We start from the raw sequence: 15,167 nt of genomic DNA, 5'->3' as shown, positions 1-15,167 counted from the left end.
GTAAAACCGTAGATCACTACTGCTACTTTTAGAAATTTATTGTCGAATGCTCCTACTTTTAGAAATATTTGTCGAATGCTCCTACTTTTAGAAATTATTGTCGAATGCTCCTACTTTTAGAAATTACTGTCGAATGCTCCTAATTTTAGAAATTAGAAATTATTGTTGAATGCTCCTACTTTTAGAAATTTACTGTAAAATTCTCCTACTTTTAGAAATTACTGTCGAATGCTCTTACTTTTAGAAATTATTGTCGAATGCTCCTACTTTTAGAAATTTATTGTTGAATGCTCCTACCTTTTTGTTGAATGCTCATACTTTTAGAAATTATTGTCGAATGCTCCTACTTTTAGAAATTTATTGTTGAATGCTCCTACTTTTAGAAATTTATTGTTGAATGCTCCTACCTTTAGAAATTACTGTCGAATGCTCCTACTTTTAGAAATTTATTGTTGACTGCTCCTACTTTTAGAAATTACTGTCGAATGCTCCTACTTTTAGAAATTACTGTCGAATGCTCCTACTTTTAGAAATTACTGTCGAATGCACCTACTTTTAGAAATTATTGTCGAATGCTTCTACTTTTAGAAATTAATTGTCGAATGCTGCTGACAGATTCAGACACCGTGCTAGAGTGTGTTCTACTGACTGTCTCGTATGCCATTCTTTAATGAAGTTTGTGTGTTCATTGTAAATTGCATACCTGAGAGATTTGAAGTTCTAGTTGAATGTTAGAGCGATCTATCATTCAGTAAGAAATGAATGACATTTTGATTTGTTGTCCAGATAAATCCATCAAATTAATGAATGAATAAAAATGGAAGTTATATATTAATAGTATTAAGGTACTTCTGCTGAAGTTCCATTGAACGACGTCCCCTTGGCTTATTTTGCAGTTTTTTTTTTTCTTAAAGAACTATCTGAGATAAATCTCTCTTTGGTGTCACAAGCTTTTGAGCTTGGGTGAGGCTTCTTGAAGGGTACGATGACTGTCGCTTCTTCGGTTTTATTGTCACTCCCTGGGGGTGAGTGGCACAAACTCCTTGAAGTGACTGGGAATCGCGATTTGAGAAGCATTTGAAATATATTTCGTAAAAACTGAAGTCCATGAAAGGAGAGTAATGTGTATTTTTAACCCCCTCCCCCCTTTTTTCCCGTAGGGGGTTAGTGCTGTCAGAGCACCTCACACGCGTTCCTTTGACCCCTAAACTGTAACCCTTGTCATTTCTTTAACTGTACCTCCGTTCATAGTCTCTGTCTTCCATCTAGCTATCCACCCTCTCCTAACAACTGCTTTGGAATTTTCTTCCTTTTAAACCTTTCAAAAGCCTTTCTACTCTGTTTCCTTCTCAGCGTAGAATGAACTCATAGGTCCCAGCGCTTGGCCTTTGGCCTCAAGTCTATAATCAATTCCATTCCATCTTTCCTTTTTTTAAATCAAGATCTCGTCTTTCATCATCTGTATTCCATTCAATTCCATCGGCCTCTTTTTCCAAGATTTTGTCTTTCGTGATTGATAATATTTGTAGCAGATGGGGCCGTCTGGTGTCCCTCAAGACGAGTGGTGCCTGGTTAGGACTAGTTACTGCCACCGCCTGCCTTAGCCTCTGTACAGCGGGTGCCTTGTTTTGAAGGGTGATCAGGGCGCTAACTTCTTTTCATTTTGTATTCGAGCCACTAATTCAAGTGACATTTCGTGTCGATTATTTTTATTCTTCCGCTCTCCCCTTTCTCTCGCATTCTGTATTCCTGAATTCTTCAGGAATACTTGTTTTATGTATCATCACTAGACACGTTATGAAAGTGGAATGCATATTTACACAAATGTGAGCTATATAGGGTTTTAATGTACTCAACAGTTTGGATCGTGTCAAGACTGGCGAACCCACTATTTTTTCAGGACAATATTATACCACTTTGATTTACAATGTGTATATACTATATATATATATATATATATATATATATATATATATATATATATATATATATATATATATATATAATCAAAGTGGTATAACATTGTCTTGAAAAATAGTGGGTTCGCTATATATATATATATATATATATATATATATATATATATATATATATATATATATATACATATACACCTATATACATATATATATATATATATATATATATATATAATCAAAGTGGTATAATATTGTCTTGAAAAATAGTGGGTTCGCAAATCTTGACACGATTCAGTGGTTTTAATGAACGAAATATGTTTTGCGAAGATCAAATGATCTTATTTAAGTTCATGCAATGCTTCTTGGTTGGTGTCTTTCAATGAATTATAGTCAAAAAATGTCTTCTGTCTTCAACCTAAGAAAGTGGAAAGCGCACACACAAAAAAAAAGTGGCACTTGTTGTCGAGTATACCTTCCGCCACCTGTGGTACAATATCTGATTGAAACAGCCAAACAGGTTCGGTTCCATATTTTCCAAACTGTTTTGTCCGTCTACTCGTTTGTTTTCCTCTCTTCGCTGATGATATAAGCGTTGCATTTATTTTTCATTCCTGTTTCCCTCGCGGTTGTTTGGGGACATTTTTGAAATTGAAGTATTTTGTATCGACAATTATGCGACAATATTTTATTCACGTCGTACGTTACATGTCTACGAAACATTCATGCACTCCTCCTCCTCCTCCTCCGAGAGAGAGAGAGAGAGAGAGAAGAGAGAGAACATGCAGAAGGGGGTGGGGTTGAGGGGAGGGGGGATTAATAGCATAAACAAGAACACGAAGGAGGAGCAGAGGAAGAGGTTGTTGTGCAGGCAAGTTGGTAGTGGCGGCAGCGTCGGTATTTATGGCCGCCAATTGTCTAGTTTTTGTGAGCATCTTCAGCGTCCGATGGTGTTGTGACTGATGTGTCCGTCCGTACGTCCGTCCACGAGACTGGCAGAGGGGGAACAACCCCACCCCCCCCCCCCCCCCCTCCCCCTCCCCTCCCCTCCCCAGGCTTGAAGGAAGAGGAGCGAGTGGGTATGTGTAAGGTGAAGAGGAAGATTGAGAGCAGCCATTTGAGATTTTGGGAAGAGGCATGAAAGGGACGCGATTTCAGAAGACATCCAACGAATGGTGGAGCAGATAGAAGACTATGAGAGAGAGAGAGAGAGTTAGCAGCTGTGTAGTTGAAGGCATTTTCCCTTCATAACGATGAAATGTGAAGGGAAACGACCCAATAGAACCGAAGGAGAGAAGTGTGCAGAGCGAGAGATTCTTGGTCTCTCTCTCTCCCACCCACCCGCCCCCCGTCCCAGCCACTGCAACACCTCTTATTTTATAAATATATACCGTCCAGCTCGTCATGGTGGAGTTCGTAGTGTCGCCGTCTTTTTTTGCCTGTTTCTTCTTACCTTGTGATCTCGACCATCTCACGACGTATGATTTTGCAATTCTTACATTGATTCAAAATGGATGGATGTGAGTTTCGTGGTTGTCTGCCTGAATTAGATTTCACTTTTAGGAAAAGACAAATATCACTAAACTAAATATCCTAAATATCTTACTGATGCATTCAAATTTGTGTTATGTATGATTATATATACTATATATATGTACGAACGAAGTTACAGTCACGAAGGAAAGAGCGAAGCAATTAATTGTATACTAAAGAATACTTTCTTCTTGTTACCGAGACCTCAATGGTCCTAGCAACTGTGCCCAATGTCTTGGCAATAAGACGAAAGTACTTAGTACATCTCATTGTTTCGCTTCTCTTTCCTTTGTGGCTGTCACTTTGTTCGTATAACCATCACGTTTTTGCCTGTTCGTAGTTTAAAATCACACAAACACACATATAACATATGAATATTCGTATCTGTATTAGATATTATATATATATACTAATATATATATATATCTACTAATATATGTATTGTATATATATATACGTATATATATATATATAATATATATATATATATATATATAAATATATATATATATATATATATATATACATATATATATTATATATGTATATATATATTATATATATCTATTATATATATATATATATATAATGTAATGTATATAGAGTCTACGTATGTATATATATATATATATATATATAATATATATATATATATATATATAAAGATATATATATATAGATATATGTAAATAAATCCTTAGCTTTCAACCAAACTGTTTTAATGGGCGTTTTATACTTGATATATATATATATATATATATATATATATATATATATATATATATATATATATCGTGCATGTGTATATAATATTATGAAGATCTGGTGGGGATTAAAATTAAGAAGCTGTATTATAATGCGAAATTGCAACTAAATGGCTGACCAGAGTTATTAAGGTATTTGTGGGCGAGGGAAAGGTGCTGGAATATTATATATTATGGAGACGGAGGGCTATATGCAGTGTCCCTTCAGCCCCCACCCCCCACTGCCATCATTGTTCAGCCTTTTACTGACCTCCATACCCTCTTCCTTTATTCAGACTTGCTGTGCATATTCTCTTTAACTTTATATCTTGTTATTGGTGGTGTAGGGTAGAGGTATGGTGGGACTTTTTATCTTGCTATTGGTGGTGTAGGGTAGGGTAGGGGTATGGCGTGATCCAGTGCCCTGATTTCTAATATCGATGGTTTGGAGACTGGAAGCAATTCATTCCAGTAGACATTATTGGAAATCATTTCGTTTTGATCATGATAAACGATAAGTACTAAAAGAGGTTTTAGACACAGAATATGCAGAGAAGTGAAAACAATTTAACGATTTGCGGAAAAGATGGGGAAAGGGGAACATAAATAAATAAATATATATGTGTGTGTTTGTGTGTGTGCGAGCGTGGGTTTCCTATAAGCAAAAACCTCTTGTAAGATGTTTATTCCCAAAGATGAGGAAATAGGGCATAAACATCAGTAAATTATTTTCCTGTAGTTTTTGCCACATATATATATATATATATATATATATATATATATATATATATATATATATATATATTATATATAGTATTATATTATTAATGTGTCTGTGTTTGTAGTTTCTTATTGTTCTGTTACTCATCTGTATTACTTGCAGAATAATCCATTGTGCAAAGAATCGTTCGCAGTTGACTGATAATATGTTTTCAGAGTAGAACTGTTAAAAAGTAGGTGTTTCACGTAGCTTAGTGGTAGTCTGTAGATGAAGTCTTCGTAGCAACAATGCTCGACTTAACCGTTCTGTGCTTCTCTCTCTCTTGCAGGTAAGGGTAAGCGAAGATCGTCACTGATGCCTTCAGTTCTTCGACAAGTAAATAAATCTAACACTCCTTGATCCTAGATTATTAAGAATGTAAGTAGCAGCTGTAAGTGTTCAGTTGGTCCTCCTCAGCTGTGTCGCAGGAGGCCGTGTTGCCTTTCCGGGTGCAGGACTTTTGTAGAGTTTGGAAGCCAAACCAGGCACTCTTACGTACTTTCTGCATGCACAGAATTGAGCGAGAATCATATTGATTATTCCAACTTTGTTCTTAGTCTTACTAGACTATTTGTCATTTTTACACTTTCGCAATTAGCCACAAACAATCTGTGAATATCGAAGTCACTCCCGTAGGGAAGTAGAATCATTAGAGTAGATTCACATCAACTGTGCATCTGATGTCTAGGCTAGTCCCTTACGACGCTCCTGATTGGCTGTTGATAAGCCAATCACAGTGCTGGAAACTCTCTCAGTCTCTCGAGAGAGTTCACATAGGCAGGATGTATGTTCCACCTCTCCTGAGGGATACTTTTGAAATGTGTAACCCTCATGAGAAGTGGAACATAGATCCTACCCCTGTGAACTCTCGAGAGAGACTGAAAGAGTTTCCAGCCCTGCGATTGGCTTATCAACAGCCAATCAGGAGCGCCGTAGTGACTGGCCTAGACATCAAATGTACGGTTGATGTGAATCTACTATAGTAAACCTCATGCGGTGCACTGTAGGCATTTCTTACAGCTCTTTCTAGCGTCCTTTTTGCCCCCAGCTCCAACCCCTTTTATTCCTTCCACTGTACCTCCGTTCGTATTCTCTCTTCCTTCTGTCTTACCTTCCATTCCTTCCTGACATTTGTTTCATAGTGCAACTGCTTTGAGGTTTTCCTCCTGTTAGAGACTTCAGACCTATACTTCCCATCTCCCTTTCAGCGCTGGATGACCTCTATAGGTCCCAGCGCTTGGCCTTTGACCTAAATTCTATATTGCAATGAATGAAATCACCATAGAATGGTGACAACCGACTGACCTTCAGATTATACCAAGCTTAGGTCATGTGACCTTTATATACTTGAAGTCATATATATTGTTTATATGTATATATATATATATATATATATATATATATATATATATATATATATATAATATGTGTGTGTGTGTATGAATGTATAATTCATACACACCCAGTTCAAAAACATTTTAAACAACCAAAGAGACACAGGACATCCTTCCTTATCCTTGCCTTATAAACCCGGTACTTAAGAAAACCATCCACTTTCTTGCCCGCAAATTCTAACTCTTGATTATTTAAATCACAAAAACTTCTTTCTGTCTGCTCGCAGAAAATTTTGTCAATCACCATTCTTATTATCTAGGCCTACGTACCTTTTACAGCATCCTTTGTGGTTAGTTACGACTGTGTGTGCTTTACATATCATCTAGGCATTATCTAGGCCTACGTATGTTTTCCCTTGCATAAATCCATGTGCATGAAGGGAGATTGTCTGTATGGTCTTATTTATGTCCGTCACACTTGTGTAGCGGCGTAAGGGATGTTGGTCAAACTGTACAAAATTAGGTCACTTTGCATAGAAATGCACGAAGGGAAATTGCTCTAGAGCTTTTTTGTGACTGCCGCAGATACCTTATCTTTTATGAATAAGAAAAAGGACCTCTGAATTTCATATATTTGTACAAAACCTGAACATGAGCCAGAACCTTTCAAATGTCAAAGGTAAGCTTAATATTTCTGTGTGCTCCACTCATGAATATTAAGCGTTTCACAAATTCATCCTAAAATAAAATTCACTTAAATGATTAACCTCTGCAAGAATCATAATGGTTCTGCCATCTGATCAATTGGAAAGCTTTTAGGTAGGAGTTTTTGAGTGATCAGAAGCGTTTTAAATGTAACTTAAGCAGTACTTCTGTTCGTTCAACACCCTACCACACATCGTCTCGGGTATACAATGCAGTATTATGATTTTCACAGTCACCTGTCGTCTTTCCTCTTATACCGCAGGGCAGTTCTTTCTTAAACGTTTCTGTGGAACTTTTCCCTTATTCAGGTGTACCAAATATACCCGGTCAACTAACTGTTTCATTTGGCCTGTGAGCCACTTTTATCTGCATGAGTCTGTCATTCAGATCAGAGTTGAGGGTATTTCCAACTAAGGAAGATCCATGGAGAGTATCAGGGATGTTCAAGACAACAACAACCTAAATGCCAGACTCCATGGACTATAGTAGATTCACATCAACGGTGCATCTGATGTCTAGGCCAGTCCCTTACGATGCTCCTGATTGGCTGTTGATAAGCCACTCACAGGGCTGGACACTCAGTCTCTCTCGAAAGTTCACATAGGTAGGATGTATGCTCCACCTCTTCTAGAGGGATACGTCTTTCAAAAGCATCCCTCGGGAGAGGTGAAACGTACATCCTGCCTATGTGAACTCTCTCGAGAGACTGAGAGTTTCCAGCCTTGTGATTTCTCGAGAGAGAGAGTGACAGTTTCCAGCCCTGTGTTTGGCTTATCAACAGCCAATCAGGAGCTTCGTAAGGGACTGGCCTAGACATCAGGTGCACCGTTGATGTGAATCTAGTACAGTACAGTGCTGAGTTTAGGGCCACTCGGGCTAGCTTACTATCGAAGATTAAAGGTTGACAGGGCAAAACATGGACCACTTCCCTCTCGTTGGTCAAAAGACAGAAGCTGTGGTTGTCACCACTGTCCGGGATAGAACATCAATTTTTCTCCCCATGAACTGGTTGGTATTTCACGTCAATTTTCTCACATTTTGCTGATTTCAAAGTAATTTTTCAACCTTTACAGTTGTTAGATCACGAATTACGCAGTGCTCATGTCCCATCACTTCATGTAAACAAGGAACGTCTACCTCAACTTTAGCCTTCTTGGATGTGAAAAGTTCCTCCCTGGACGAGTGGTTTTCGCGCTCGGCTGCCAATCTGGTGGTACGAAGTTCGAATCCCGGCTCGGCCAACGCGGAATATGAGGAATTTATTTCTGGTGATAAAAATTCATTTCTCGATATAGTGTGGTTCGGATCCCACAATAAGCTGTAGGTCCCGTTGCTAGGTAACCAATTGGTTCCTAGCCATGTAAAAATAAATAATCCTTCGGGCCAGCCCTAGGAGAGCTGTTAATCAGCTCAGTGGTCTGGTAAAACTAAGATATACTTAGATTTGAAATAGGCGTGCGCCTCCAGATTTCACCAGGGACACTCAAGGATAAAAATATAAATATAGAAATAAAAATCAGAAAAATAAAATTACCCGAGAGTCGGGTGAGACCACCATATCCACAAAATCAACCAACACCAGCAAAGGTTGAAAAATGCTATATAACTCTTGACCAACCTGTCAACAGGTGCAAATAACTGCAAGGATCAAGTTCTCAATCCTCAACAGGAGAGAGAGAGAGAGAGAGAGAGAGAGACTAGCTCTGCCCCATTAGTAGGGGAGTCAGTCCTCAACGACACTTCGCATAAAGTCCTTCTTTTGGATAAATCTGTAAATAAATGTGCAAAGAACAAGGCAGATTCAGGCATCACTGTGAACACTTCTGAGACGACAACAATAAAGTTCCATAAGATATTCCTCCTTTTATTTCGGTTACTTTGAGTTGTTTAAGTATCTTTTTTACCCATTCACATACTTAATCCCTCCCCAGAATGTGTTCATACTGCATGAGATTAAGGGGATATCCCGTTAAAAGAATTAAATGGGAGAAGAATTGGAAAAGTAAGTGACTCGGCAAAAATCTTACCATGTTGGGTGTAATGTCTGTCCGTCCGTCTGTCATTCAATCACGGCCAAACAGCTGGTCCGATGGGCATGAAACTTGGCAGGGTTATGATAGGGACCCCTAAGATGGTTTATAATGGGGTTTCATCCTACCTCCCCACCTCCCTATGAAGGGGGTTGGGGGTGTGAAGGGATTCCCTGAAACGGAGCTGGTTCTGCCCGCGAAACGAGGCTGGTGATGCCCATAGACTTAGTTTCCTTTATGAATTTTCATACATAATAGACTTAGTTACTTTATAGACTTAGTTACTTTATGAATTTTCATACATAATTTCTGAAGTAGACAAACGGCTGTGATCTGGTTGATCCAGCTGTTATTATCAGTTTTGTTCTGGTCTTCTGACCTACGAAGTCACTCTAAACTAAGCTATGACATTGTCGTCATGCCTTCCAAAACTAGACGATGACAGGAATGCAGTTAAACTCCCTCTGCCACTCAAGCTTAACCTGCGCTTTCACTTCCACGAATCTCCATGCATATCCGAACGCTTATTCAAGTAGGCCAGAGCTTTCCAACTTCTTGGATCCCCAGATTATCCTGACTGACAGCTTTCTCCTGCCAACTGACTCTCAATTAAATACTTTAACATTTTTATTCTATATACTTATTCATGCAGTCTCAGGCTAGTCCATTGTTTCATTTGAATTTTAATATCATTTTATAGTGTTTCTTCTTCCATTTGTGAGTGCTTTATCCTGATTACCTCTCGTTGCCTTCAATTTATCCTAAATTGCCTTTAACGTTTCTGTGCACATCTGCCAGCGCTCGATGACCTCATAGGGCCCAGCACTTGGCCGAAATTCAGTATTCTATTCTTATATTGTATTCTACACACACATTTAATAGTATATATAAGTGCGTACATGAAAGATTAAATTTATGGTACTAAGCTGGTTGAGACAGTCACCTGCGTTTACTACTTTAAAAGTCTGTCGAGTTCCCGTTTCATTTCAGTCTGAACCATTTAAATGTAGTACAGTTGTTCGTACAGTTATTAAAGGAACATTGCCGATCAAAAGATCTGTTTTAGGACGATAAGTGTTTTATAGACCTATTGATCATCATACTCGGAGTTTTTTTTTTATTTTTATTTTTTCTTACAAGGGTTTGATTTTTCCCTCGTGATTTGAACCTTAATGTCGGAACAGGAATTTGCAACCAAAAGCTCTACGATTATGAAAACGAATCGTTGGAGGAATCCAGAGAAAGATGCTCTGAATTCAAGAGAACTATTCTGAAGTTACGAGAGAGAGAGAGAGAGACTTAAATAGCACGACGGTTGATGATTGAAGTAGACTCTATCAGACAGTAACATCCATGCTACGTAGTGACTAGAAGAAAAGACGAAGGGCAAACTGTGCACAGCCAGCATAGTGTTAATTTCCTGGAAGTGAACATGAACGTCCGAGGGTGAACACGACGGAATAAATCTTGTCACAGATGATATATATAAGTGATAATCATTGGAGGGTTCCATAAAAAAAAAAATGAATCGTTTAACCACGAGCACTGCAAGAGACGAAGTTACACATCAGTGATGGCAACAAATTCTCTGGAAATATTTAACATTCAAAGTTACGAAAAACACACAAAAAAAAACAATCAAAGCTGACAGTTGCAGAGCAAGTAGATAACTGAACTCGAGTTTTGCAGTGGAATTTAGGAAAATCGAATAGCAAAATTATTAAAATTACGGTGAAAAAAAAAATAACTTAAATAATAACAGGGCACAACGATATCCTTTACCAAAGAGTTTCACACAAAGTTGACAGCATGGCGCACACAGTAGAGAGAGAGAGAGAGAGAGAGAGAGAGAGAGAGAGAGCAAGCAGCCTACCATTTCCTAGTAGTACACATGCAAGGATTTGTGGCTTTTCTAACACTTGGTAATCAGAACTCTTCAAACTCGAAGTATAATTTCCCCCACAAATAAAGGTTGGCTTCACGCACGCTTTAACATTTCTAGGCTTTAGCACTATGTTTGCAGCATCCCTTATGCCCCCAGCTCTACCCACTTGAAGCCTTTACCTTTTCATCAATTTAGACATTATTTCTTCAGTCTTGCCGGCCTTTCTGTCTTAACTTATTACCTCTTTGTTTTTTCAGTCTAGCAGGCCATCCTGTGTAACTTACTACCTCTTTGGGCAACTGTTGGTTTTTTTGCCAGTTCAGCCTTTTGATCCTTGTAGTATATTTCATTTCCTTAATCTAACTACATGTATATTTCTGTCTATTCAAGCCAACTCCCTATTTTTGCTTTCTCAAACGATGAATGACCAAAGTACCTCCAGTCCTTTGATAGACAACTTTAATATAAAACTGAATTAAATTCAGCTTCTTAATATACTCTTGCAACTTTACAAGGGTTTCCTTTGCTACTTGACAAACTAAAACAACGTTCCATTTCGGGAAACAGTTCAGTCTCGAGATAAAGTAAAAAAGAGGAGCGGCCTAAAATATACATTAGGGACTTGTCCTTATTACAGATACTAAGTATGGTAAATCATCTACCCATTTGGCTATTGAGTTTTCCCACATAAGGGAACCCATTCAAACGTCAGATTTAGAAGCATTTTTTAATAGCATGCCTAGAGGTATGTAAGTAACATGTGACCATTAGTGCTGTATTGTGAAGGACAGTATTTTAGGCATTGTGCGTACTACTCATTAATGGATGCTGCCCCATTTTTTTAACATGACCATTTTATTCGTCATTCTCTCATAGTGATGTTCTACATAGTGATCAATTAGGCAAATATATCATTGGGATGTAAAATTTAATATAGGACTACCATATGTATGCGACTTAAAGAAAAAATATGATAGTCCAGTGAGGTTGTCGGCGATAGCATTAAAAAGAAAAAATGCTATCATCTGTATTTTTTCCTTTTAGATGATAGAAATAAAATTAAATAATTTGCTGACATTTCTGTCCACTCATGAGCATTTTGTACAAGGCAGTCCATTGTTTGTGGAGTTGTCCTCCCTCACTTGCGTACCTTGAGAAGCTCCTTGACCATATTCTCATAGTCTTGTATTGCCACTGTTGCTGTTTATGATGTTATTTTTGCTTGTGTGCTGTTATTCAGTAATATTCTTTGGCATCCTTAATTCACAGAATATGGAAAAATTACTAGAGATTGGAGTATATTCAGCAGAGTATGATCACTTTCCAACTCTTATAGGTTATTTAATAGTTTCCATTTTTATTTTTGGAGGCCCTCATTTGGCCCAGCAGGTAGGTCCTTATTTGTTTGTCACTTGAATATGTATATGTTGCAGTCTCTTAAGAATCCGATTTTATACTTCTATTTTTGTCTAATATCTCAGTTTTCAACTTCTCATGGTTTCACCTTTAGTAATAATCTTTAGTTGGGGAAAAGCTCTTTATCGCAAACGTATAAATAATGTTCTAAGAGGTTCACAATAATAAAAAAATTATACACGAATTTGCAACATTTTTTAGTATTGTGGACCTCAGAACAAAATAATCTTTATGCCATCAGGGCAAACATTAGTTTTGATGGTCATGCGAGGCGCCTAATTTTCAGTTGGAATTTTTGGTATTGCTAACAAGGTGGTGAGTTTTCATTCACCTGTCGATAGCAGCAGATTTGACAAATAAGGTGGTTGTCTTTCATTTCGTTCATATATTCTTAAACTAGTTGTTCATGGATGGCAATTACTATGTCTGTAAAAGACAATGAATGCCAACCATGTGTTTCTGATTCTTCTTCAATGTTATTAAACCATGAACAAGTTCATCAGTGTGTAGAGCACCAAGGAAAGGAAAATAACATAGGACCTAGGTTTTTCTTTCTATGCATGCTGGAGTAGTTTCTGCTATTATTCTTGCATCACTTTTTCTGTCTTCCATACTACACACTATGTTTTCTGGATTCTATTTACCTAATTTTTTTTTTTTTTTTTTTTGCTTCATTTTAGTAATGCTTTCATTCAGGATCTATCCATGTTATGGAAAATGGTTTTATGGTGTGCTGGCAGTGTTGACAGATAAAGCGTCAAAAGACAGTATGTTGACAGATGACGTTAAATGGATAAAATGCCGAAGGTCAAAGCGTAAAAAAAATCATCTTAGAAAATTAATTGCCCAAATAATATATTTAATTATGCAAAGTGGAAACAAATTTACTTGTGATGGTAATTATCCTGCCAAAACTATTTAACTAGTCGTTTGGTATCAAGTGACTCATTACTTTCAAATGCATAATATGTTACTGTTTTCTCCAGTGGACTAATCTGTACAGTTTGAATGTACGCACAGTAACCCCTTTAAAAATGAAAATTATTAACTCAAACATGTGATGATATAGCTATGTGGTGGACAAGAAAATAGGAGGAAGAACTTACTGGAGATGTGAAAAACAAGGCTATTGCAGTGGCAGAATTATTTGTGATGGAAATTCATGATGTCTGACTAAAAAACATTGTCATCCTCCCAGTATGGTTGAAAGGGTGTGCTTCAGGTACGAGAAAATTCAAAGAAAATACGAAGAACTCGGAAAAAGTAACTTGAACTACAAGTAAATGCTACAGAATATTTCTTTAGAAGCAGCTGGCACTATAAAAAAGAAAGAATCCCTTACTTGTACAATAAGGAGAATTCGTAATTCCGAGTATCTTGATGAGGATTTGTGTGTTACCATGAAATGCGAGGGATTTTTGTCATTGAGCAGTGAAGAAGTTAGCATTTACACAATTTCAAAAAATCTTCAACTTCTAGAAATGAAAAGAAATCACGTAGTTTTGTGAATGTACCTTTGACTGTGTTCCTATTAGAAAACTGCATTTTATTTACTTCGTTAGTTCCTCGCTGGACGAGTGGTTTTCGCGCTTGGCTGCCAATCCTGTGGTCCGAAGTTCGAATCCCGGCTCAGCCAACGCGGAATCAGAGGAATTTATTTCTGGTGATAGAAATTCATTTCTCGATATAGTGCGGTTCAGATCCCACAATAAGCTGTAGGTCCCGTTGCTAGGTGACCAATTGGTTCCTAGCCATGAAAAATATCTAATCCTTCGGGCCAGCCCTAGGAGAGTTGTTAATCAGCTCAGTTGTCTGGTAAAACTAAGATATATTAAACTTTTATATACTTTGTTGGCATTTTTTTCTTGTTTTCTCTAAGTGTATCAACATTTTGACCGTCTAACATTTTACCTGTCAACACTGTCATTTGATGTTGTCTATTGACAGCTTTCCATAATAGTAATCGATTTTACATCTTACACTTTTATGAATACACTTTTATGAATTTTATATTGTGGTATCAAAGCAGTAGTATTCATATTTTACAAAGATATAGCTAGAGCACCGGTGTCAAAGTTGCTAAGACCAATAGAGTCAGAGCATGGTACAGTGCGTCCTCTACTTATGGCGGGGATCCGTTCCAGCGCCGTGCTGTAAGTCAATTTCTGCCATAAGTGGGTTTTTTGCCGAATCGCCCTAAGTTGGTGGTGCTGTAAGTTGAGGATGCATTGTACCCCACTTTTGTAAGCATGTATTTGGACCAAAGTTCACTAACATTAGAACCTACATGATAAGTATTTTTTTATCAGTGCCATTTACTCTGTTTGCTGAAAGTACTCAACCATTATTGGTGCAATGGAGTTGAAACAAACTGACCTTTTCCCTTTAATCATTCATGGCTTACAGTTCAAACTAATATTATAGGGTACAGTCGACCGCCACCTATTCGTGGTTCTGTACTTATGGATTTTTCTGGGTAACATGACTCCAAAATTATTCGCGGAAAATTTTCAATTTCACAGATTATTTCGTAGAGCATATCTAAAGTATTTGGAAATTATTTCCATTTTATTTTTGTGACTAAATGCATTTTTATGTTAAAAAATGATTTACTAATTTTCAGATATTAATATTAATTTCAACACAGCAGAATTCTTAAATGTTCGCCAAACACATTTAAATATTCAGGTACAATACTTACCATTCCTTGTACTTGAGAATGTACCAGTGTTACCCCTGTCTACTGTATATATTACAAGAATAAGGGGGTAACTTGATTCATTTTTGCCTTTGTAAGGGTAACAGTTCTAGGAGTGTTCATGGATAGCTGTAAGCCATATATATT

The 15,167-nt window shown here is 37.4% G+C and overlaps 1 protein-coding gene across 2 annotated transcripts in view; it reads left to right on the top strand.

Moving 5' to 3' along the window:
- LOC135207198 (protein limb expression 1 homolog) overlaps nt 1-15,167 on the top strand; it is a 242,803-nt gene that overhangs the window by 206,922 nt on the left and 20,714 nt on the right. The window lies entirely within an intron of this gene.

Source organism: Macrobrachium nipponense, chromosome 32 (genome assembly GCF_015104395.2).
Source record: "Macrobrachium nipponense isolate FS-2020 chromosome 32, ASM1510439v2, whole genome shotgun sequence".
Lineage (NCBI taxonomy): Eukaryota > Metazoa > Arthropoda > Malacostraca > Decapoda > Palaemonidae > Macrobrachium > Macrobrachium nipponense.
This window is presented reverse-complemented; position numbering and strand designations above follow the sequence as displayed.